Below are 27,154 nucleotides of genomic sequence, written 5' to 3'. Positions count from 1 at the left end.
TAGTCATTCAGGAGTAGTTTGTTCAGTTTCCATGTAGTTGAGCGGTTTTGATTGATTTTCTTAGTCCTGAGTTCTAGTTTGATTGCACTGTGGTCTGAGAGACAGTTTATTATAATTTCTGTTCTTGTACATTTGCTGAGGAGTGCTTTACTTCCAACTATGTCATCAATTTTGGAATAAGTGCGATGTGGTGCTGAGAAGAATGTATATTCTGTTGATTTGGGGTGGAGAGTTCTGTAGATGTCTATTAGGTCTGCTTGCTGCAGAGTTTTGTTCAATTCCTGGATATCCTTGTTAACTTTCTGTCTCGTTGATCTGTCCAGTGTTGACAGTCGAGTGTTGAAGTCTCCCATTATTATTTTATGGGAGTCTAAGTCTCTTTGTAGGTCTCTAAGGACTTGCTTTATGAATCTGGGTGCTCCTGTATTGGGTGCATATATATTTAGGATAGTTAGCTCTTTCTGTTGAATTGATCCCTTTACCATTATGTAATGGCCTTCTTTGTCTCTTTTGATCTTTGATGGTTTAAAGTCTGTTTTATCAGAGACTAGGATTGCAACCCCTGCTTTTTTTTGTTTTCCATTTGCTTGGTAGATCTTCCTCCATCCCTTTATTTTGAGCCTATGTGTTTCTCTGCATGTGAGATGGGTCTCCTGAATACAGCAAACTGATGGGTCTTGACTCTTTATCCGATTTGCCAGTCTGTGTACATAATAAATGTGCACCTCAAACTAGCTTAAAGTAAAAAAGCGTTTATGTTGAGTATAAGAGAAAAAAGAAAGAGCAGAAAGTGTAGTCTAGGTACATGAGAGATTGCAACTAAGTTGAGGAGCTGTCCGTAGCTAAAGGAATTTTCCTCCCTCTTTCTCTTCTCCTTCACCACCCCTAGGGGCTGTAGGGTCATCTGTTTATCTCTGTTTCTTTCAGTGTATGTACTCCATTATTCTCACTTCCTCAGCACACAGCCAAACCTGGTTTATTCAAGAGATCCCAAGTTTACATATTCTGAATTCAGGCAATCAGAAGAGACTCAATATCTCCGAATTCCAATTCCTAATTCTGATTGACACAGGTTGGGCTATATGTCCAGCCAGGATCTGATTATCCATGGCTAGAGGGGCAAGATCATGTCATATAAATATGGTTATAAATATGGTTATTAGGCCCCAACCCTAAGTGAAGGGACATACAATTCCCGGAGAAGGGAAGATTGTGGGCTAAAGAGAATCTCAGGTAGTGTCTACCACGAAGTGTAAACTGTGGTGCATGGAATAAACTATATGAAGACACATGTATGTTTCTTAAAAAAAGCAAAATAGAGCACATTTGCCATATGTTTCTCTTCATTCATAGAACAATAATGAACATTAGAGATCATATTATGTACCCTCCTGATTTTAAGGAGAATCAAATTGAGGCCTAGAGATGATTAATAAAAATATAAAAGCTTATCTAAGCTTTTATATATAAATTTATATATATAATTATATACATTAACACAAAATATTAATAGAAAACTGTGAGTATAATCTGAACCTTGTGGTTTCTAGTTTTTCCTAGATACTGGCATCCCATTAACCAGAGTATCTGATAAAATGTTAACACACTTTAAAGAAGTCTCATAAAATATGCAGCAATGTTTGATAGATATTTTTGTCTAAGCAAAGTAAATAAAGTGGTGAAGCAAAACCATTTCCCCATATCAATATGGTGAAACTGAAATAATATCAGAAGCCCATACATAATATCTGATTTTTTCAAAAATAAAATCTTAAAAGATATATAAAAACAAAAGATTTAAATAACAATTAATTTGATTATATAATATGAAGTTGCTACACTTAAAGAAGCAATGATATAAATATGATATCTTGGCTACTGGGAAAGCTAGATTGTAATCAAATCAGTTTTTCCCTTTTGATCTATATATTCATTCAATATTTATTGAGTGTTGCTACATGCACAGCCCTGTTTTAGGCACTAGGGAAACAGTGGTAAACAGAACAAAGTCCCTACATTCATGAGGTTTGCAATCTAGAGGATGATACATACAGTGAATAAACAAACAATACCTAATATATAACATCAGATAATGATAAGAGCTATAAGGCTGATAAAACAAGATAAGGAAATAAGGAGCAATAGATGATGCTATTCTAGATACAGTGGTCAAGAAAGGGTATCTGACGAGGTGACATTAAGCAAAGACCTGAATGAAGCAAGGGCGTAGGACATGTGAATATCTGGAAGAAGAACATTTCAGGCAGAAAGAATAGAATATGCAAAAGCCCTGAGGTGGGAACCTGCTTGGTATGTTCAATGAATAGCAAGGAGGCTAATGTATCCAGAATGTAGAGAGTGAGTGAGACAGTGGGATAAAATAAGGCCAGAGATGTATTCAGAGTCCAAAACATATAGACTTTTGTAGGATAAAATAGGAATTTGAGATTTTATTCCATGTGATGGGAAGGCATTGAAAAATCGAGAGAGGGTGATTTGATTTGATTTATATGTAAAGAGAGAATATTAACTTGATTTGATTTACATGTAAAGAAAATATTCTGGCTTCCACATGGAAAGAGCAAGAGAATAAGCATGGAGACCAATTAAAGAGGATGTTACAGTAACCCAGGTGAGAGAAAATGGTTGGATTAGGGTAGTAGTAGTGGGGAAGTGAAAATTAGTCAGATTATGGAGATACATACACACACACACAAATACATATGTACAGTCACAGCTCACAGATATTGCAGGTTCAGTTTCAGGCGACCACAATAAAGTGAATATCACAATAAAGCGAGTCATGCACATTTTCGGTTTCCTAGTACATATAAAAGTTATATTTATGGCCAGGAGTGGTATCTCACACCTGTAATTCCAGCACTTTGGGAGGCTGAGGTGGGAGGATTGCTTGAGCTCAGGAGTTTGATACCAGGGTGGGCATCATAGCAAGACTTCATCCCTCCTTAAAACAAAAGTTATGTTTATACTATACAACAGTCTCTTAAGTGTGCAATAGCACTATGTCTAATAAGTCTTAATTATTTTAATTAAGAAATACTTTATTACTAAATAAAATGCTAAGAATCACTTGAGCTGTTGGTGAGTTGTAATCCTTTTGCTGGTGGAGGATTTTTCCTTGTTGTAGGTAGCTGCTGACTGATCAGGGTGGTGGTTCCTGAAGGTGGGAGTGACCACATCATTTTCTTAAAATAAGACAAAAAAGGAAGTTTGTTGCATCAATAGACTTTGTTTCACAAGAGGTTTATCTGTAGCATGTGATGCTGCTTGACAACATTTTACCCACTGTAGAACTTCTTTCAAAATTAGAGTCAGTCCTTATCAAATCCTGCTGCTACTTTATCAACCAAGTTGATGTAATATTCTTAATTCTTTGTAGTTGCTTCCATAGTGTTCCTAGCATTTTCTCCAGCAGTAGATTCCATCTCAAAGAACCACTTTTTTTGCTCATTCATAAGAAGCAACTCCTCATCCATTATCGTTTTATCATGAGATTGAAGCAATTCAATTACACCTTTTGTCTCCCCTTCTAATTCTAGTTCTTTTGCTATTTCTACCAAATCTAGTTACTTATTCTGGTATAATCTTGGACCTGTCAAAATAATCCATGGGGATTGGAATCCACTTCTTTCAAATTCCTGTTATTGTTGATATTTTGAACTCCTTCCATGAAGCAAAATGTTCTTAATGGCATCTAGAATGATAGATTGTTTCCAGGTTTTCAAGACCTAGCAGAGAAATCATTATCTCTGGCAGCTGTAGATTTATGAGATGTATTTCTTAAATAGTAAAACTTGAAAATCCAAATTACTCCTTGATTCATGGACTGCAGAAGGGATGTTATGTTATCAAGCATGAAAACAACTTTAATCTCTTTGTACACATCGATCAGAGCTCTTGGGTGACGAGGTATATTTTCAGTGAGCAGCAATATGTTGAGAGAAATATTTTCTTGGGAACAGTAGGTCTCAACAGTGGGCTTAAAATATTCAGTAAACCATGCTATAAACAGATGTGCTGTCATCCAGGCTTTATTGTTCCATTTATAAAGCACAGGCAGAATAGATTTAACATAATTATTATGGGCCCTAGGATTTTTGGAATGACAAATGAGCATTAGCTTCAATTTAAAATCAACATCTACGTTAGGCTGTAACAGGAGATAAAGTCTGTCCTTTGAAGCTTTGAAGCCAGACATTGACTTCTCTCTAACTGTGAAAGTCCTAGATGGCATCTTCTTCCGATAGAAGGCTGTTTTATCTACGTTGTAAGTCTATTGTTTAATGTAGCTACTTTCATCCATTATCTTAATTAGATCTTCTGGATAACTTGCTGCAGCTTCTTCAGCACCACTTGATGCCTCACCTTGCACTTTTATGTTATGGATACAGCTTCTTGCCTCAAACCTCATGAATCAACTTCTGCTAGCTTCCAACTTTTTTTCTACAGCTTCTTCGCCTCCCTCAGGCTTCATAGAATTAAAGAGAGTTAGGGCCTTCCTCTGTGTTAAGCTTTGGTTCAAGGAAATGTGGATGGTTTGGTTTTTCATCCAGACCACTAAAACTGTCTTCTTAACAGCCATAGGTTGTTTTGCTTTTTTATTATTCATGTGTTCAGTGGAGTAGCACTTTCAATTTCCTTTAATAACTTTTCCTTTACATTCACAGTTTGGCTAGCTGTTTGGCACAAGAGACCTAGTTTTTGGCCTATCTTGGCTTTTGATATGCCTTCTTCACTAAGCGTAATCATTTCTGGCCTTTGATTTAAAGTGAGGGATGTGCTATTCTTCCTTTTACTTGAACACTTAAATGTCATTGTAGGGTTATTAATTATCGTAATGTCAATATTGTTATGTCTCACAGAATAGGGATGCCCGAGGGGAGGGAGAGAGATGGGGGAATGGCCAATCAGTTTAGCAGTCAGAACATGTACACATTTATTGATTATGTTTGCCATCTTATATGGGCACTGTTTGTGGTGCCCTCAAACAATTACAATAGTAACATCAGAGATCACTGATCACAGATCACCATAACAGATAAAATTATAATGGAAAAGTTTGAAATATTGTGAGAGTTAACAAAATGTAAGATATGAAGTGAGCACATGCTTCTGTAAAAATTGTGCCAATAGATTTGCTCAATGCAGGGTTGCCACAAAACTTCAGTTTGAAAACAAAAAACAAAAAACACAGTATCTGCAAATTGTAATAGAATGAGGTACCCCTGCATATTATTTTTGAAATGAAGATTCATAGAAAGTTGCAATAAATGTATAGGAGATCCTGTTCATAGCTCACCTAAACCACTTCAATGTCATGTTGCATAACTACAGTATGATACAGAAACCAGGAAACTAATGTTTATCTTATTCAGTTTTCCTTACTTTTGTAAGCACTCTGTATGTGTGTGTGTGTGTGTGTGTGTGTGTGTGTGTGTAGCTCTACTCATCTTCTCACATGTGTAGTTTCTAACAATCATCACCACTCCAAAGGCTCTTTCAGGATAACACTTTATAAAGACACACTCACCTCCTTTTCCTCCTTCTCATACATCTGATCTCTAATTTGTTCTGTCTCTCTCTACAATTCTGCTATTTCATGAATATTATATAATGTCCCTCTTTCTCTCTAGTAATTTTCTTTGCTCTGAAGTCTTCTTTATCTTACATTAGTATATGTACTGGTGTTTTAAAAAATTCATGTTTCAATGATATATCTTTTTCCATCCATTTACTTTCAACCTACCCATTTTGTTATATTTGAAGTGAATTTCTTGTAGACTGCATATAGCTGGGCTAAGCTTTTTTTAAAAAAAGACTACTCTGCTAGTCTCTATCTTTTAATTGGTATATTTAGACTAGTTTATATTAAAATAATTACTCATATGTTAGGGCTAAGTCTTTAATTTTTAAAATTCTGGTAAAAAATAACATGATATCTACCCTCTTAAGAAAATTTTGAGTGTACAGCACAGTATTATAAATTATATGTACATTAATGTCCAGAAGATATCTAAAACTTTGTATCTTGCATTATTAAAACTCTATACTCATTGAACAGCATCTCCACATTTCCCCTTTTCTCTGGGTTCTATCAGTTTGATTACTTTTGTATACCTCCTGCAACTGAAATAATGTAGTATTTGTCCTTCTGTGACTAGTTTATTTCACTTAGCATAAAGTCCTCAGTGTTCTTTCATGTTGTATACCTGGATTGTACGACTGGATGTGACAGGATCTTCTTCTTTTTAAAAGCTGAATAATATTCTATTATGCACATATGCCACATTTTCTGTATCTATTCATCCACTGATGGACATTTAGGTTGTTTACACATCCTGGCTATTGTAAATAATGCTACAATGAAGATAGGAGTGCAAATATCTCTTCTAGATACTGTTTTCAATTCTTTTGGATAAATACGCAGTGGTGGGGTTGCAGGATCATATGGTAGTTATATTTTTAATTTTTCAAGGAACCTCCATACTATTTTCCAAAGTGGCTACACCATTATATAGTCCCAACAATAGTGCACAAAAGTTCCATTTTCCAATAACACTTGTTATTTTGTTTTTAAAGTAAATGTTATTATACATAAGTGAGGTGTGTGTGTGTGTGTGTGTGTGTGTGTGTGTATATATATAATGATGTTATGAGATACACATATATAGTAAAAATATTGCTATAGTGAAACAAATCAACATATTGGGTCATCTCATATAGTTACCTGTTTTCCCTCCTGTGGCAAGAGCAGCTATAATCTGTTCATTTGGCAAAAATCATGAATACAGTGCACTACTGTTAGCTATAGATGTCATCTTTGTAAGACCTAATGTACGACACTAGTTATTTTCTGGTTTTTGTTTTGCTTTGTTTTAATCATGGCCATTTATTAGGCATGAGGTGATTACTCATTTTGGTTTTGATTTGCATTTCCCTGATGATTAGTGATGTTGAGCATCTTTTCATATACTTGTTAGCCATTTGTATGTCTTCTTTGGAGAAATATCAAGTCCTTTGCTCATACTATAATCAGTTCTTTTTTTCTATTGAGTTGTACGAGTTCCCTTTACAGTTTGGATATTAACTCCTTATCAGTTGTGTAGGTTTTCAAATATTTTCTCCCATTCTGTGGGTTTCCTTTAACTCTATTGATGTGTTCCTTTGTTGTGCAGAAGGTTTTTAGTTTGATTTGGTCTCACTTGTCTATTTTTCCTCTTGTTGCCTGTGCTTTTGGTGTCTTATCCAAAAAATCATTCCCAAGACTGATGTTATGAAGCAATTTCTTTATGTTTTCTTCTAGGAGTTTTATAGTTTCAGGTATTACAGTTAAGTCTTTAATCCGTATTGAGTTGATTTTTGTATATTGTATAAGATAAGGGTTCAGTTTCATTCTTTTGCATGTATATATCCAGTTTTTCCGGCACCATCTGTTAAAGAGACTATCATTTTCCTATTATGTACTCTTGGCACCATTGTTGAATATCATTTGACTGCATGTGTGTGCGTTTGTTTTCGGGCTCACTATTCGAAATTGGTCTATATGTTTGCCTTTATGTCAGTTTCATACTGTTTTTTTTTAATTTTTCAACAGAAATTTACTTATACAGCAAATAAAAACTTAAAGTGCATGATGGTTTACTAATTTCTTACAGAGTTTAAGGTGGAGAATTAAAATGTAATTAGACAAAGCACTGATAACATCAAACAATTGGAGGAAACATTAAGATTTTTAATAAATGTTGAGATATATCCTATTGGAAAAATATTTCTGGAATTATAGCAAAAGTCACTATAGAATATGACACAATATAAAAATACTATGAACTAAACACTGCTTAGTTGTAGACAACCAAGTACAAGTTTTAAAGTAGGCGTTAATGAAAAAAATCATTAGTCACATATTATGTTTGCCCAGTGATATCATTTAATATTTCTTTATTTTATTTTATTTTATTTTTATTATTATTATTATTATTATACTTTAAGTTCTAGGATACATGTGCATAACGTGCAGGTTTGTTACATATGTATACTTGTGCCATGTTGGTGTACTGCACCCTGTAGCTTTGTAATATGTTTTAAAATCTTGGAGTGTGATGTCTCCAGCTTTGTTGGTCTTTCTCACTATTGTTTTGGCTATTGGGAGTCTTTTGTGGATCTATGTGAATTTTAGGATTGTTTTCTATTTTTGTAAAAAATGCCATTGGGATTTTGATGGGGATCGCATTGACTCTGTAGATCGCTTTGGGTAGTATGGACATTTTAACATTATTAAAGTCTTCCAATCCATTAATACAGATGTATTCCAACTTATTTGTGTCTTCTTTAGTTTCCTCCAACAATGTTTTGTAGTTTTGTAGATGTAAACTTCGGTTGTTAATTGAGATCTTTCTTTCTTTCTTTTTAATGTAGATTTTTATCTCTATTAAATTCCGTTAGTACTGCTTTTGCTGCATCATCTCATAAGTTTTGGTATGCTGTGTTTTCATTTTTGTTTGTCTGAAGATATTTTGAAATTTTTATTAAGATTTCCTGTTTGATCTATTGGTTATTCAAAAATGTGTTTCTTAATGTACATATTTTGAATTTTCCAACTTTCTTTAAGCTGTTATAAAAGTCCTTTGTCACCTTGGTTAAGGTTATTTCTAAGTATTTTATTCTTTTGATGCCATGGAAAATACAATTGTTTTCCTAATTTTTTTGGATTGCTCATTGCTAGTCAATGGAAGTGCAACTGCTTTTTATTTGTCGATTTTGTAATTCTTCAAATTTATTGAATTTGTTTATTAATTCTAACAGGTATTTTTGTGGAGTCTTTAGGATTTTTTTATATATGAGATCACTTCATCTGCTAAAAGAGATAATTTTTCTACTTTCTTTCCTATTGGATGTTTTCATTTATTTTTCTTAGCTAATTGCTCTGGAGAGGATTTCCAATGCTCTGTTGAATACAACTGGTGACAACAGGCATCCTTGCCTTGTTCCTGATCTTAAAGGGAAAGCTTTCAGTTTTTTATCATGAAGTATGATATTAGGTGCAGACTTTTCATATATGATTTTGTTGACCATATATGGTTTTGTTGAAAATTGTTGAGGCAATTTTCTTTTGTTCTTAGTTTGTTTAGAGTTTGTCACAAAAGGGTGTTGAATTTTGTCAAACAATATTTCTGTGTCTATTGAGATGACCATGGAATTTGTATTCTTCACTTTCTTAATGTAATGTATCATTTTAAGTGATTTTTTATATGATTAGCCATCCTGGATTCACAAGGATAAATCTCACTTGGCCATGATTTAATAATCTTTTTAATATGCTGTTGGATTTGACTTGCTAGTATTTTGTTGAAGATTTTTGTATCTATGCTTATCAAATATATTGGCTTACTGATTTATTTTCTTGTTGTGTCTTTGTCTGGATTTGTTAATAGGGTAATGCTGTCTTCATAAAAGAGTTTAGAAGTATGCCTTCCCCTTCAATTTTTTTGGAAGACTTTAAGAAGGATTGTCTGTGGGAGGTGGGGTTATTAACTGATTTAATCTTCTTTACTAGTTATAAGTATGTTCAGATTTTCTTTTTTTTCATGATTCAGCGTTGGTAGGTTATAGATTTCTAGGAATTTATGCCTTTTTTCCAGGTTATTCAATTTGTGGACAAATTGGTCATATTGGTTTATTTTAATCTTGTTAATTTCTGTGGCATCAGTTTTTATGTTTCCTCTTTCATTTCTGATTGTTTTGAGTCTTCTCTTTTTTCTTAGTCTAGCTAAAGATTTGTCAATATTTTTTATCTTTTTAAAAAAGCAGCTTTTAATTTTATTGATCTTTTCTATATTTTTTTCTCCTCTATCTCTGCTCTGGTTTTTATCATTCCTTTCCTTCTGCTCGCTTTAGTCTTAGTTTGCTCTTCTTTTTCTAGTGCCTTCAGATGTAAAGTTAAGTTGTTAATTGAGATCTTTCTTTCTTTTTTAGGTGGAAGAAATATGGATATGCTGTATTCTGTTTGAAAGGATTCATCATGAACCAGAAAAAATCAATGAAAGGGGACATTTCACCTAGATTAAATTTTGCAATCTTTAAAAAGCATATGAGCAAAGAAACTATCCTTCAAACATACAAATAAGGAAGAATAGATTACCTAACAATAGGAACAAATTAAAAATAATTGATTCAGCCTAAGACTTTTTTTTTTTTTTTTTTTTTTTCCAGCAAAGAAGTAGTTTAATAATTGCAGGGCCAGCCAAGTAAGGAGAAAGGGAAAAAATTTCTCAAACCCATCTCTCTGAGAATTTGGAGGCTAGAGTTTTTGAGGACACTTTGGCAGGCAGGGGATAGGAAACTTTTAAAAAAATGATTGATTGGGGATGAAAGCACAGGGGTGCCTGAAACTGTCTTGGCTTAGCTGAGTCAGTTCCTGGGAGGGGGGTGTCTTAGGACCAGGTGGCATCTCTTGGTCCGCTCTTGGTCTGCTGCTGAATCTGAAAAATATGTGAAAGACCAGTTTTTTAAGTTTCATAATAGTGATGTTATCTATAGGAGTAGTTGGAGAAGTGTAAAACTTGTGACCCCAGTTATATGACTCGGCAGCTGTAAGCAAATTATAGAAAAACACATAAAGCAATGGCAGGTAATTGTTTAACTATGTCTACCATTTAGCAAAATTCAAGGCCCCACCATAATTCTTTTTCTAATTATTATTATTTTTAAAAATGTTTGTGGATACATAGTAGATATTTATATATTTGGGGTACATGATATGTTTTGATACAGACATCCAATGTGAAAAAGCACATCATGGAGAATAGGGTATATATTCTCTCAAGAATTTATTCTTTGAGTTATAAGCAATACAATTCCACTCTTTAAGCTATTTTAAAATATACAATTAAGTTATTGATTATAGTCACCCTATTGTGCTATCAAATAGTAGGTCTTCTTTGTTCTTTTTATTTTTTCTTTGTACCCATTAACCATACCCACCTCCCCCTAGCACCCTACTTCCCAGCCTCAATTGTTTTGATTTTCAGATCCCACAAATAGGTGAGAAAATGTGATGTTTGTCTTTCTGTGCCTGGCTTATTTCTCTTAATATAATGATCTCCAGTTCCATCTATGTCATTGCAGATGACTGGATTTCATTCTTTTTTATGGTTGAATAGTACTCCGTTGTGTATATATGCCACATTTTCTTTATCCATTAATCTGTTAATGGACAAATAGGTTGCTCCCAAATCTTAGCCATTGTTAACAGTGCTGCAACCACCATAAAAGTGCAGATATCTCTTTGACATACCGATTTCATTTATTTTGTATATATACTCAACAATAGAATTGCAGTTATATTTGCTATCTCAATTTTTAGGTTTTTGAGGAATCTCCAAATTGTTCTCCATAGTGGTTGTTAATTTACTTTCCTACCAGCAGTATGTAAGGGTTCACTTTTCTCTACATCCTCATCAACATTTGTTATTGCCTGTCTTTTGAATATAAGCCATTTTAACTGGAGTAATATAATACTTCCTTATAGATTTGATTTGCATTTCTCTGATGATCAATGACATTGAGCCCCTTTTCACAATTTAGAAATATTCCCTCCTGCTCTGTTGTTCACATGCCTGTTTGCCATTTGTGTGTCTTCTTTTGAGAAGTGTCTATTTAAATATTTTGCCCAATTTTGATCGGATTATTAAATTATTTTCTATAGAGTTGTTTGAGTGCCTTATATATTATACTTATTAATCCCTTATCAGATGTGTGCTTCGCATGTATTTTCTCCCATCCTGTGGATTGTCTCTTCTCTTTGTTGGTTGTATCTTCTGCTGCTCAGAAGCTTTTTAACTTGATGTGATCCCATTTGTTCATTTTTGCTTTGGCTGCCTGCACTTTTGGGGTATTGATCAAAAAATCTTTGCCCAGACCAATATCCTGGAGATTTTCCTCAACGTTTTCTTGTAGTAGTTTTATATTTTGAGGTCTTAGATTTAAGTCTTTCATCAATTTCAATTTGATTTTTGTATATGGCAAGAGCAGAGGTCTAGTTTCATTTTTCTGCATATGTATATCCAGTTTTCCCAGCACCTTTTTTGGAAGAGACTGTCTTACCCAGTGTATGTTCTTAGCACCTTTGTTGAAAATGAGTTTAGTGTAGGATTGGGGATTTGATTCTGGGTTCTCTGTTCTGTTCCATTGGTCTGTGTGTCTATTTTTATGCCAGTACCATGAGGTTTTGGTTACTATGGCTCTGTAGTATTATATAATTTGAAGTCACATAATGTGATTCCTCTAGTTTTCTGATTTTTACATAGAATAGCTTTGCGTATTCTGGGTCTTTTATCATGCCATATAAATTTTAGGATTGATTTTTCTATTTATGTGAAGAATGTCATTGGTAGTTTGATAGGGATTGCATTGAATATGTAGACTACTGTTAGTATGGGCGTTTTAACAATATTGATTCTTCCAATCTATAAGCATGGAATATTTTTCCACTTTTTGGTGTCCTCTTCAATTTCTTTCATCAGTGTTTTATAGTCTTCATTACAGCCATCTTTCACTTCTTTGGTTAATTCTCGTCATTTAATTTTATGCATGGTGATTGTAAATGGGATTACTTTTTAAATTTCTTTTTCAGATTGTTCACTGTTGACATATAGAAATGCTACTTAGTGTTGTTATGTTGATTTTGTATCCTGCAACTTTACTGAATTTGTTTATCATTTCTAGTAGTTTTCTTGTGGAAGTTTAAGGATTTTTAAAATACAAGATCATATCATCTGCAAACAAGGATGATTTAACTTCTTCCATTCTAATTTGGATGCACTTTATATATTTCTCCTGTCTCATTGTTCCAGCTGGGAATTCCAGTATTGTGTTGAATAATAGTGATGGCAGTGGGCATCCCTGTTGTGTTCCAGATCTTAGAGGAAAGGCTTTCAGTGTGAAACTAGCTGTAGGTCTGCTGTTTTTGCCTTTAATTATGTTGAAGTTTTATGTTCCTTCTATCGCCAGTTGTTTTAGGGTTTTCAACATGAAGGGATGTTGAAATGTATCACATGCTTTTTTCCACATCAGTTGAAATGATCATATGATTTTTATGTTTCATTCTGTTGATATGATGTATTGCATTGATTGATTTGCATATGTTGAACCATCCTTGCATCACAGGGATAACTCCCACTTGCTCATGATGAATGATCTTTCTAATGTATTGTTGATTTCAGTTTGCTAGTATTTTGTTGAGGATTATTGCATCAGTATTCATCAGATATATTCACCTGTAGTTTTCTCTTTTTTTTGATCTATCTTTGTCTGGCTTTGGCATCAGGGCAATACTGGCCTCATAAAATGAATTTGGAAGCCTTCGTTTCTCCTCTGTTTTTTGGAATAGTTTGTGTAGGACTGGTTATTTGTTCTTCTTTCAATGTTTGGTAGAAATCAACAGTGAAGCCATCAGGTCCCAGGCATTTCTTTACTGGTAGACTTGTTACTATAGCTTCATTTTCATTACTTGTTATTGATTTGTTCAGGTTTTGGATTTCTTCCTGTGTCAGTCTTGGTAGGTTGTATATATCTAGGGATTTGTCCATTTACTATAGATTTTCCAATTATTTGACATATAGTTGCTCTTTGTAGCCACTAATGATCCTTTGAATTTTTGCAATATCAGTTGTAGTGTATCTTTTTTCTTTTCTGATTTTTTTAAATTTTTATTCTTATTTTTATTTTTGTATTAGTTCTGGGATACATGTGCAGAACGTGCAGGTTTGTTACATAGGTATACATGTGCCATGGTGGTTTCCTGCACCCATCAACTCGTCATCTAGGTTTTAAGCACCACATGCATTAGATATTTCTCCTAATACTATCCCTCCTTTTGTCCGACATCCCCCAACAGGCCCTGGTGTATGATGTTACCCTCCCTGTGTCCATGTGTTCTCGTTGTTCAACTCCCACTTATGAGTGAGAACATGCAGTGTATTGTTTTCTGTTCCTGTGTCAGTTTGCTGAGAATGATGGTTTCCAGTTTCATCCATGTTTCTGCAAAGGACATGAACTCATTCTTTTTTATGACTGCATAGTATTCCATGGTGTATATGTGACACATTTTCTCTTTATCCAGTCTATCACTGATGGGCATTTGGGTTGATTCCAAGTCTATGCTGTTGTAAATAGTGCTGCAATAAACATACATGTGCCTGTGTCTTTATAGTAGAATGATTTATAATCCTTTGAGTATATACCCATTAATGGGATTGCTGGGTCAAGTGATATTTCTGTTTCTAGATCCCTGAGGAATCGCCACACTGTCTTTCACAATGGTTGAACTAGTTTACACTCTCACCAACAGTGTAAAAGCATTCTTATTTCTCCACATGATGTCCAGAATCTATTGTTTCCTAACTCTTTAATGATCGCCATTCTAACTGGCATGAGATGGTATCTCATTGTAGTTTTGATTTGCATTTCTCTAATGACCAGTGATGATGAGCTTTTCTTCATATGTTTGTTGGCTGCATAAATGTCTTCTTTTGAGAAGTATCTGTTCATATCCTTTGTCCACTTTTTGATGGGGTGGTTTTTTCTTGTAAATTTGTTTAAGTTCCTTGTAGATTCTGGATATGAGAGTTTTGTCAGATGGATAGATTGCAAAAATTTTCTCCCACTCTGCAGGTTGCCTGTTCACTCTGATGATAGTTTCTTTGCTGAGCAGAAACTCTTTAGTTTAATTAGATCCCATTTGTCAATTTTGGCTTTTGTTGCCATTGCCTTTGGTGTTTTATCCATGAAGCCTTTGCCCATGCCTGTGACCTGAATGGTACTGCCTAGGTTTTCTTCTATGGTTTTTATGGTTTTAGGTTTTATGTTTAAGTCTTTAATCCATCTTGAGGTAATTTTTATTTAAGGTGTAAGGAAAGGTTCCAGTTTCAGTTTTCTGCATATGGCTAGCCAGTTTTCTCCGGAACCATTTATTAAATAGGGAATCTTTTCCCCATTGCTTGTTTTTGTCAGGTTTGTCAAAGATCAGATGGTTGTAGATGTGTGGTGTTATTTCTGAGGCCCCTGTTCTGTACTATTGGTCTGTATATCTTTTTTAGTACCAGTACCATGCTGTTTGGTTACTGTAGCCTTGTAGTATAGTTTGATGTCAAGTAGTGTGATACCTCCAGCTTTGTTCTTTTTGCTTAGGATTGTCTTGGCTATACGAGCTCTTTTTTGGATCCATATGAAATTTAAAGTATTTTTTGTAATTCTGTGAAGAAAGTCAGTTGTGCCTTGATGGGAATAACATTGACTCTATAAATTACTTTGGGCAGTGTGGCCATTTTCATGATACTGATTCTTCCTATTCATGAGCATGGAATGTTTTTCCTTTTGTTAGTGTCCTCTCTTATTTCCTTGAGCAGTGATTTGTAGTTCTCCTTGAAGAAGTCCTTCACGTCCCTTGTAGGTTGTATTCCTAGGTATTTTATTCTCTTTGTAGCAATTGTGAATGGGAATTCACTTATGATTCGGCTCTCTGTTTGTCTATTATTTGTATATAGAAATGCTTGTGATTTTTGCACACTGATTTTGTATCCTGAGGCTTTGTTGAAGTTGCTTATCAGCTTACGGTGTTTTTGGACTGAGACCAAGGGGTTTTCTAAATATACAATCATATCATCTTCAAACAGAGACAATTTGACTTTTTTCTCTCTATTTGAATATCTTTTATTTCTTTCTCTTGCCTGATTGCCCTGGTCAGAACTTCCAACAATATGTTGAATAGGAGTGGTGAGAGAGGGCATCCTTGTCTTGTGCCAGTTTTCAAAGGGAGTATTTCTAGCTTTTGCCCATTCAGTATGATATTGGCTGTGGGTTTGTCATAAGTAGCCCTTATTATTTTGAGATATGTTCTATCAGTACCTAGGTTATTGAGTGTTTTTAGCATGAAGGCCTGTTGAATTTTATTGAAGGCCGTTTGTGCATCTATTGAGATAATCATGAGGTTTTTGTCATTTTTTCTGTTTATGTGATGGATTATGTTTACTGATTTGCATATGTTGAACCAGCCTTGCATCCTGGGGATGAAGCCAACTTGGTCGTGTTAGGTAAGCTTTTTGATGTGCTGCTGGGTTCAGTTTGCCAGTATTTTAGTGAGGATTTTCACATCGATGTTCATCAAGGATATTGGCCTGAAATTTTCTTTTTGTGTTTTTTTTTACCAGCTTTTGGTATCAGGATGATGTTGGCCTCACACAATGAGTTATGGAGGAGTCCCTCTTTTTCTATTGTTTTGAGAAGTTTCAGAAGGAATGACACCATCTCTTCTTTGTACCTCTGGTAGAAATTGACTGTGAATCCCTCTGGACCTGGGCTTTTTTTGGTTGGTAGGCTATTAATTGCTGCCTCAATTTCAGAACTTGTTTTTGGTCTGCTCAGGGATTCGACTTCTTCCAGGTTTAGTCTTGGTAGGATGTATGTGTCTAGGAATTTATCCATTTATTCTAGATTTTCTAGTTTATTTGCATAGAGGTGTTTATAGTGTTCTCTGATGGTAGTTTGTATGTCTGTGGGATCTTTGGTGATATCCCTTTTATCATTTTTTATTATGTCTATTTGATTCTTCTTTCTTTTCTTCTTTATTATTCTGGCTAGCAGTCTATTTTGTTAATCTTTTCAAAAAACCAGCTTCTGGATTTATTGAGTTTTTGAAGGGTTTTTCATGTCTCTATATCCTTCAGTTCTGCTCCAATCTTAGTTATTTCTTGTCTTCTGCTAGCTTTTGAATTTGTTTGCTTTTGCTTCTCTAGTTCTTTTAATTTTGATGTTAGGGTGTTGATTTTAGATCTTTCCCAGTTTCTGATGTGAGTATTTAGTGCTATAAGTTTCCCTCTAAACACTTCTTTAGCTGAGTCCCACAGATTCTGGTATGTTGTGTCTTTTTTCTCATTGTTTTCAAAGTACTTATTTATTTCTGCCTTAATTTCATTATTTACCCAGTAGTCATTCAGAAGCAGATTGTTCAGTTTCCATGTAGTTGTGTGGTCTTGAGTGTGTTTCTTAATCTTGAGTTCTAATTTGATTGCACTATGGTCTGAGAAACTTTTTGTTATGTTTTCCATTCCTTTACATTTGCTGAGGAGTGTTTTACTTCCAATCGTGTGGTCAATTTTTGAATAAGTGCTATGAGGTACTGAGAAGAATGTATATTCTGTTGAATTGGGGTGGAGAGTCTGTAGATGTCTATTAGGTCCACTTGGTCCAGACCTCAGTTCAAGTTCGAAATCTCCTTGTTAATTTTCTGTCTCATTGATCTGTGTGATATTGACAGTGTGCTGTTAAAGTCTCCCACTATTATTGTTTGTCTCTTTTTCATTCTCTTAGAACTTCCTTTATGAATCTGGGTGCTCCTCTATTGGGTGCATATATATTTAGGATAGCTCTTCTTGTATTCATCCCTTTACCATTATGTATTGCCCTTCTTTGTCTTTTTTCATCTTTGTTAGTTTAAAGTCTGTTTTACAAAGACTAGGATTGCAACTCCTACTTTTTTATTTTTCTTTCCATCTGCTTGATAAATATTTCTCCATCCCTTTATTTTCAGCCTGTATGTGTCTTTGCACATGAGATGGGTCTCCTGAATACTGCACACTGATGGCTTTTGACTCTTTATCCAATTTTCCAGTCTGTCTCTTTTAATTGGAGCATTTAGCCCCTTTACATTTAAGGTCAAATTGTTATGTTTGAATTTGATCCTGTCATTATGATGCTAGCTAGTTATTTTACCCATTAATTGATGCTGTTTCTTCATAGTGTCGATAGTCTTTACAATTTAGTATGTTTTTGCAGTGAATGGTACCAGTTTTTCCTTTCCATATTTAGTGCTTCCTTCAGGATCTCTTGTAAGGCAGGCCTGGTCGTGACAAAATCTCTCAGCATTTGCTTGTCTGGAAAGGATTTTATTTCTCTACTGCTTATAAAGCTTAGTTTGGCTGAATATGAAATTCTGGGTTGAAAATTCTTTTCTTCTAGAATGTTGAATATTGGCCCCCACTCTCTTCTGGCTTGTAGGGTTTCTGCAGAGAGATCCACTATTGTCTGATGGGCTTCCCTTTGTAGGTAACCTGACCTATCTCTCTCTCTGCCCTTAACAATTGTTCTTTTGTTTCAGCCTTGGTGAATCGGACGATTATGTGTCTTGAGTTTGCTCTTCTCGACGAGTGTCTTAGTGGTGTTCTCTGTATTTCCTGAATTGAATGTTCGCCTGTATTGCCAGGTTAGGGCAGTTCTCCTGGATAATATCTTGAAGTGTATTTTTCAACTTGGTTCTATTCCCTTTGTCAGTTTTAGGTACACCAATCAATCATAGGTTTGATCTTTTTACATTGTTCCATATTTCCTGGAGGCTTTGTTTGTTCTTTTTTATTATTTTTTCTCGAATCTTGTCTTTCTTCTTTATTTCATTAAATTCATCTTCAATCTCTGATATCCCTTCTTCTGCTTGATCAGTTTGGCTATTGATACCTGTGTATGCTTCACAAAGTCCTTCTGGTGTGTTTTTTCAGCTCCATCAGGTCTTTTATGTTCTCTAAACTCGTTATTCAAGTTAGCAGCTCCTGTAACCTTTTTCAAGGTTCTTAGATTCCTTGCATTGAGTTGGAACATGCTCCTCACCTTGGAGGAGTTTGTTATTACCCACCTTCTCAATCCTACTTCTGTCAATTCATCAAACAAATTCTCCGTCCAGTTTTGTTCTCTTGCTGGCAAGGAGTTGTGATCCTTTGGAGGAGAAGAGGCATTCTGGTTTTTGGAATTTTTAGCATTTTTGCACTGTTTTTTCCTTATCTTAGTGGATTTATCTACCTTTGATCTTTGATGCTGATGACCTTTGGATGGGTTTTTGTGGGTGTTCTTTTTATTGATGTTGATGTTATTGCTCTCTATTTGTTAGTTTTCCTTCTAACAATCAAGCTGCTCTTCTCCAGGTCTGCTGAAGTTTGCTGGAAGTCCACTCCAGACCCTGTTTCCCTGGGTATCACCATCGAGGCTGTAGAACAGTAAAGATTGCTGCCTGTTCTTTCCTCTGGAAGCTTCGTCCCAGAGGTGCACCCACCAGATGCCAATCTGAGCTCTTCTGTATGAGGCGTTTGTCGACCCCTGCTGGGAGGTATCTCCTAGTCAGGAGGCATGGGGGTCAGTGACCCACTTGAGGTGGCAGTCTGTCCCTTAGCAGAGCTCGAGTGCTGTGCTGGGAGATGCACTGCTCTCTTTAGAGCTGGCAGGCAGGAACATTTAAGTCTGCTGAAGCTGCACCCAGTCGCCCCTTCCCTCATGTGCTCTGTCCCAGGGTGATGGGAGTTTTATCTATAAGCCCCTGACTGGGACTGCTGCCTTTCTTTCAGAGATGACCTGCACAGTGTGCAGGAATCTAGAGAGGCAGTCTGGCTACAGCCGCTTTGCTGCCCTGCGGTGGGCTCCACCCAGTCTGAACCTCCTGGTGGCTCTGTTTACACTGTGAGGGGAAAACCACCTACTCCATCCTCAGTAATGGCAGATGCCCCTCCCCCAACCGAACTCCATTGTTCCAGGTCGACTTCAGACTGCTCTGCTAGCAGCAAGAATTTCAAGCTAGTGGATCATAGCTTGCTTGGCTCTGTGGGGGTGCAACCCACTGAGCAAGACCACTTGGCTCCCTGGCTTCAGCCCCCTTTCCAGAGTGAATTGTTCTGTCTCGCTGGGGTTCCAGGGGCCACTGTGTTAAAAAAGAAACTTCTGCAGCTAACTCAGTGTCTGCCCAAACAGCCGCCCCATTTTGTGCTTGAAACCCAGGTTTCTGGTGGTGTAGGCACCCGAGGCAATCTCCTGGTCTGCAGGTTGTGAAAACCGTGGGAAAAGTGTAGTATCTGGGCTGGATAGCACCATTCTTCACAGCCCAGTCTCTCACAGCTTCCGTTTCCTAGGGAGGGAGTTCACCAGCACTTGAGCTTCCTAGGTGAGGTGAGGCCCTACCCTACTTCTGCTCACCCTCTGTGGGCTGCACCCGCTGTCTAACCAGTCCCAATGAGATGAACCATGTACCTCAGTTGGAATGAAGAAATCACCCTCCTTCTGCGTTGGTCTCACTGGGAGCTGCAGACCGCAGCTGTTCCTATTCTGCCGTCTTGCCAGATCCCATTTCTGATTTTATTTATTTGTATTTTCACTCTTTTTTTCTTAGTCTGGCTAAAGGTTTTTCAATTTTGTTTAATTTTTCAAAAAATCAACTTTTTGTTTCATTGATCTTTTTTTTTTTTTTATTTCAATTGCATTCATTTCTACTCTGATCTTCATTGTTTCCTTTCTTCTACTAATTGGCATTTGGTTTGCACTTGCTTTTGTAGTTCTTTATGATGCATCATTGGAATGTTCATTTGAAGTTTATTCTCTTTTTTGATGTAAGCATTTGTACTATGAACTTACCTCTTGGTATTGCTTTTGCTGTATCCCTTAAGTTTTGGTATGTTATGTTCCATTATCATTTGTTTCAAGACATTTTTCATTTTTTTCTTAATTTCTTCATTGACCACTGGTCATTCAGTGGCCTTGTTTAATTTCCATTTATTTGTGTAATTTCCAAAATTTCTCGTTATTGATTTCTAGTTTTCCACTGTGATCAGAGAAGATGCTTGATATTACTTTGTGTATGTGTGTGTGTGTGTGTGTGTGTGTCTTTTAAGACTTGTTTTGTGAACAGATCAGTGTGTCTTTTTTTTTTTTTACTCATTCAGCTAGGTTATTTCTTTTAATTGGAGAGTTTTGTCCCTTTACATTCAATGTTATTACTGATAAGTAAGAACTCCTGCCATTTTGTTGTTTTCTGGTTGTTTTCTGGTCTTCTCTTGCTTCTTTGCTTCCTGTCTTCCTTTAGTGAAGGTTCTTTTCTCTGGTGATATGACTTACTTTGTTGCTTTTTATTTTTTGTGTATCCATTGTATGATTTTTGGTTTGAGGTTACCATGAGGCTTGGAAATATTATCGTATAATTCATTATTTTAACCTTATACTTCTTAACACTCTGCATAAAAAAAAAAACAAACAAGCAAAAAGGAAACTAACAAAAACTCTATGTCTTAACTTTGTCCCCTTGCGTTTTAACTTTATGCTGCTTCTATTGATATCTTATTGTACTGTCTGTCTTAAAAGTTGTTGAAGTTATTACTTTCAATTGGTTCATCGTTCATTCTTTCTACTTAGTATAAGAGTAGTTTGTATACCACAGTGACAGTGTCTGTGTTTTTCTGTACACTTAATATTACCAGCGAATTTTGTACCTTCAGATGATTATTTATTGCTAATTAGCATCTTTTTCTTTCTAGTTGAAGTATTCCCTTTAACATTTCTTGGAGAATGTCTTGTGTTGATGAAACCTCTCATCTTTTGTTTTTCTGGGAAAGTATTCTTTTCTTCTTTATGCTTGAAGGATATTTTGGCCAGATATACTATTCTAAGATAAACTTTTTTTTTCCTTAAGTATGTTAAATATATCTTGCTACTCTCTCCTGACCTGTAAGGTTTCCCCTGAGAAGTCTGCTGTCAGATGTATTGGAACGCCATTGTATATTATTTGTTTCTTTTCTCTTGTGCTTTTAGGAATTTTTCTTTATCTTTTCTTTTACCTTTGGGAGTTTGATTATTAAATGCCTTGAGATAGTCTTCTTTGGGTTAAATCTGCGTGGTGTTGCATAAACTTCTTGTATTTAGATGACAATATCTTTTTTTTAGGTTTGGGAGGTTCTCTGTTATTATCCCTATGAATCAACTTTCTTCCCCTGTCTTTTTTTCCACCTCCTCTTTAAGGCCAATAACTCTTAGATTTACCCCTTTGAGGATATTTTCTAGATCTTGTAGGTGTGTTTCATCATTTTTTATTCTTTTTTCTTTTGTGTTCTCTCAATGTGTATTTTAAAATAACCTGTGTCCAAGCTTACTAATTCTTTCTTCTAATCACTAATCCTTCAGTTCTGCTACTGAAGAACTTTGATGCTTTCTTCAGTATGCCAATTGCATTTTACAGCTCCAGAATTTCCATTTGATTATCCTTAATTATTTCAATCTCTGTTAAATATATCTGATAGAATTCTGAATTCCTTCTCTGTGTTATCTTGATTTTCTTTGAGTTTCCTGAAGGCCCTGGGGTTCTGAAGTCAACAGGTGGCAAAGCAAGCCAGGCCTGTGTCCTCCTGCTTTAATGAGAGTTTTTAACATAAAGCGATATTGAATTTTATTGAAAGCCTTTTCTTCATCTATTCAGATAAGCATATGATGTTTGTCCTTAGTTCTTTTAATGTGATGAATTGCATGAATTGATTTACATGTGTTGAACCAACCTTGTATCCCAGGGATGAAGCCTACTTGATCATGATGGATTCACTTTTTGATGTGCTGCTGGATTCAGAATACAGTTTGCCTGTATTGTGTTGAAGATTTTTGCATCTATGTTCATGAAGGATATTGGCCTGAAGTTTTATTTTTTGTGTCTCTGCCAGGTTTTGGCATCAGGATGATGCTGGCCTCATATAATGAGTTGGGGATGAGTCTCACGTTCTTAGTTTTTGGAACAGCTTTTGTGGGAGTGGTACAGTTTTTTTTTTTTTTTTTTTTTTTTTGGTACATCTCATAGAACTCGACTGTGAATTAGGGCTTTCTGTTTGTTTGTTTGTAGGCTATTTATTACTAATTAAATTTCAGAGCTCATTGGTCTTTCAGGGATTCAATGTCTTTTTTATTTTCAGTCTTGTGAGTTTGTATGTGTTCAGTAATTTATCGTTTTCTTCTAGAGTGTCTAGTTTATGTGCATAGAGTTGTTCATAGTAGCCCCTAATGGATATTTTTATTTCTGTGAGGTCAATGGTAAAGTTCCCTTTGCCATTTCTGATTGTATTTATTTGGATCTTTTCTTTTTTTCTTTATTAATGTAGCTACTGGTTGGTCTAGTTTCTTCAACCCTTGGGATCATCGATGTTTTGTATGTTTTTTTGTGTCTCAATCTCCTTTATTTCATCTCTGATTTTGGTTATTTCTTGTCTTCTGCTAGCTTTGCAATTGGTTTTCTCTTGCATCTGTAATTCTTGTAATTGTGATGTTAGGTTGTTAATTTGAGATCTTTTTCACTTTTTGATGTGGTGTTTAGTGCTATAAATTTCCTTCTTAACACTGCCTTAGCTGTGTCCCAGAGATTCTGGCTTGTTGTGTCTTTGTTCTCATCAGTTTCAAAGAATTTCTTGATGTCTTCTTTAATTTGATTATTTACCCAAGAGTGGTTCAGGAGTCACTTGTCTAAGTTCTATATAATTGTATGATTTTGAGCAATTTCCTTTGCCTTGATTTCTATTTTTATTGCATTGTGGTCCAAGAGTGTGGTTGGTTTGATTTCTGTATTTTTTTTTTTTTTTTTTTGAGTTTGCTGAGGGTTGTCTTATGTCCAATTGCATGGTTGATTTTAAAGTATTTATCATGTGGCAATGAAAAGAATGTATACTCTGTTGTCTTTTGGTAGAGAGTTCTGTAAATGTGTTTTAGGTCCATTTGGTCAAGTGTTGAGTTCAAGTCCTGAAATTTTGTGATTTTTTTAACCTCAATGATTTTTTTTTCATATTGGCAGTGGGGTGTTGAAGTCTCCCACTATTATTGGGTGTGAAACAAAGTCTCTTCATAGGCCTCAAGGAACTTGCTTTATGAATGTGAATGCACCTGTGTTGGGTGCATGTAGATTTAGGATAGTTAGATCTTCTTGTTAAATTGGACCCTTTACCATTATATAATGCCTTTCTTTGTCCTTTTTGATCTTTGTTGATTTGAAATCTGTTTTCTCTGAAATTAGAATTGCAACCTCTGCTTTTTTTTCTGTTTTTCATTTTCTTGGTAGATTTTTCTCCATCCTTTATTTTGAGCCTATGGGTGTCATTGTATGGAAGATGGATCTCTTGAAAACAACATACCATTGGGCCTTGCCTCTTTATCCAGCCTGCCTGTGCCTTTTAGTTGGGGAATTTAGCCCATTTCCATTCAAGGTTGATATTGTTATGTGTGGATTTTCTCCTGTCATTATGTTAGCTAGTTATTATATAGACTTGTTTTTGTGGTTGCTTTTTGTTGTCACTGGTCTATGTACTTAAGTGTGTTCTTGAAGTGGCTTGTAATGATCTTTCCTTTTGATTTGTAGTGTTTCCTTCAGGTGCTCTTGTAAGGCAGGTCTGGTGGTAACAAATTCCCTAAGCATTTGCTTTTCTGGAAAGGATCTTTTTCTTGTTTGCATATAAAGCTTAGTTTTGCTGGATATGAAAATTTTGATTGACATTTCTTTTCTTTAAGAATGTTGAATATTGGCTCCCAATTTTCTTCTGGCTTGTAGGGTTCCTGCTGAGAGGTCCACTGTTAGTCTGATGGGATTCTCTTTGTATGTGACCTGACCTTTCTCTCTAGCTGCCTTTAACATTTTTTCCTTCATTTTGACCTTGGAGAATCTCATGGGTATGTGTCTTGATGATGATCTTCTTGTGAATTATCTTGTGTGGGATCTCTGCATTTCCTGAATTTGAATATTGGCCTCCCTAGCTAAGTTGGGAAAGTTCTCATGGATGATATCTTGAAATATAATTTCCCAGTTGCTTCCATTCTCTTCATCTCAGGGACACCAATGGGTTATGGATTTGGTCTCTTTACATAATCTCGTATTTCTCATAAGTTTTGTTCATTCATTTTCATTCTTTTTTCTTTATTCTTTTCTGACTATCTTATTTCAGAAAGGCAGTCTTCAAGCTCTGATTCTTTCTTCCTCTTGGTCCATTCTGCTATTAATTCTTGTGATTGCATTATGAAATTCTTGTAGCGTGTGTTTTCAGCTCTATCAGATTAGTTATATTGTTTTTTATGCTGGCTATTTTGCCTGTCAGTTTCTGTAACATTCCAGTGCACATTTCTAATGTTGTTTCTGTAATTTCAGCCATCTCGGCCTGGTTCAGAAACCTTGCTAGAAGGCTATTGTGATAATTTGTAGGAAAGAAAGCACTCTGGCTTTTTGAGCTGTCACGTTTCTTGTGCTGGTTCTTTCTCATCTTTATGGGCTGATGTTCCTTTATTCTTTGAGGTTGCTGTCCTGTGGATGAATTGTTTTTCTCTTATCCTATTTGATGACCTTGATAGTTTGTGGTATTTGGTGGGTACAGTCAACTTGCTTTGTTTCTGAAGATATTAGGGGGCAGGGCTCACTCTGATGGGTGGCGGCAGCCAAAGAATTTCATGGGGCTGTGGCAGTGAGATCTGTTCTTGTTCACATGTCCTAGCAGCAGTGGCAGCAGCAACATGCTTATTGGCTACCACAGGGCATTAGCAGGTGCCAGGGTGCAGGCCTCCATATGGGTGTTTGCAGAGGCAGAGGAGGTAGCATGGCTTGGGCACTGGGGGGACCCCTACTTGTTACAGTGCACCTCATCATGCCAGTGTTGTTGTCAGCACAGAGGTGGGGTGTTGGCAGAAGCAATACTGTGTGTGCCCCCTGTGCACATTCACACAGGTAGAGGTGGCCTCTCAGGGTGGCAGAGTGTCATTTGTTTTCTAAGCCTAGTTTTACTCCAGTGGCAGTGTTAGCCCAGAGGCAAGATGCTGACAGGAGTGGTGCTAACAGGCTCTGTGCCTGCAAAGACTCTGACTGCAATGGCCATATGGTTGGGGGATGGGAGGAATAATGCAATCACACTGGCAGCAGTGGCAGTGCAAGGTATACGTACACACACACACATACACACACACATGCACACCCACACGCATGCGTGCGCGCGCGCGCGCGCGCACACACACACACACACACACACACACACACACACAATGGTGGGACAGAGAAGGCAAAGTCTGTCCATGCACATGCATAGTGGCAAAGCAATGGCAGGGGGGGAGGTGTCCATGCTCTCGTGGGAAGCTGCAGTGGAATGTGGGAGGGGACAGGCTGTTATGTGTCGGTGGGGGTCACTCTGCTGGAACTCTTTTCTGGTCAGGCATGGTTCACCAGTGCAAGAGCTACAATTTAGGCCCCCAGGGCACCTGAAGTCACACTGCAAGCAAGTCCAGCCAGGCTGAGGCCCTGGGAGAGGCCAGCAGACCAAGGGGTGTTCAGATTGGACCAGTTTTGTGTAATGGGCAAGAAAATTCTATAGAGTTCAGGTATGGACAGTTCCCCTAGGACTAAAGTTTCCTATGAAAGCAAGTTGAGCCTAGGAAGATGGCCATCCCTGGCTGCACTTCACTATAGACATTCCCACATCAAACCCTCTGGGCTCTACACCAGCTGGAGTGCTGCCCCTACCACTTCTCTAATGGCTTTCCCTGTCAACTCAAGTGTCCATGGTGGGAGGGAGTCTCCTCCTGCCAGAATTCCAGAAGCCCATTTTAGAGCATGTTGCTTCTTGCCAGTTCAACTCACCCATTCTCCCAGAGTTGTCAGAGGCCAAGAACAAGTCCTGGTGCACTGTCGCCCTGTGCAGGGTTTCCAGCTTCCTCCTCCTCCAGCCAAGCTTCTGGTCTTTCCTCCATCCACTCTTAGTGCCATACCTCTGAAGATCTATTAGGAGTGCACCAGTTGTCCCAGTCCCTCAGTGGCAGCTGGTTCACCTGGATGCATCTAGTCAGCCATCTTGCCTAGCTTCTACAGTATTATAATATTTTGGTTTGTCCATATGTTTACTTTTAGCAGTGGAAGTTATACTTTCATTTGTCTTTGTGCTGTTTTCTATTATCCTTTCATATCAGCTTCTAAGGACTCACTTTAGCATTTTTTCGTAAGGCACATCTAGTGGTGATGAACTCTCTCTGCTTTTGTTTATATGGGAAATCATTTCTCTTTCTATTTAGAAAGACAGTTTTTCTGGATATAATATTGTTAGTTAATAGTTTTTTTATTATTATTACTTCAAATCTATCACATCGTTCTTTTCTAACCTGCAAGGTTTCTGCTGATAAATCTACTGATAGTTTTATGGGACTCTCTTATATGTCATGAGTCACTTCTTCTTTAAAAATTTTCTCTTTGTCTTTGACATTTGACAATTTAGCCATAATGTTGTCAGTTTGAAGTCCTTTGGTTTCCTATTAGTTGGGTTCTGTTGGGCTTCTTGAGTCTAGA

General features: G+C 36.3%; 1 protein-coding gene across 13 annotated transcripts in view; it reads left to right on the top strand.

Annotated features, from left to right (window-relative positions):
- Positions 1–27,154, top strand: part of ZC3H12B (zinc finger CCCH-type containing 12B) — a 423,636-nt gene that overhangs the window by 10,247 nt on the left and 386,235 nt on the right. Inside the window, exon 1 of one of the 13 annotated variants that reach the window (XM_073013616.1) lies at positions 8,636–10,648. The exons of the other annotated variants lie outside the window; for them this stretch is intronic. The gene's annotated coding sequence lies outside the window, so the exon portion shown is untranslated. Of the gene's footprint in view, positions 1–8,635; positions 10,649–27,154 lie in introns of those variants that run through there. 13 annotated transcript variants of the gene reach the window in all.

The sequence above is a fragment of the Chlorocebus sabaeus genome, chromosome X (genome assembly GCF_047675955.1).
Source record: "Chlorocebus sabaeus isolate Y175 chromosome X, mChlSab1.0.hap1, whole genome shotgun sequence".
Lineage (NCBI taxonomy): Eukaryota > Metazoa > Chordata > Mammalia > Primates > Cercopithecidae > Chlorocebus > Chlorocebus sabaeus.
Note: the sequence above shows the minus strand (reverse complement) of the source record. Positions and strands in the feature narration are given on the sequence as shown.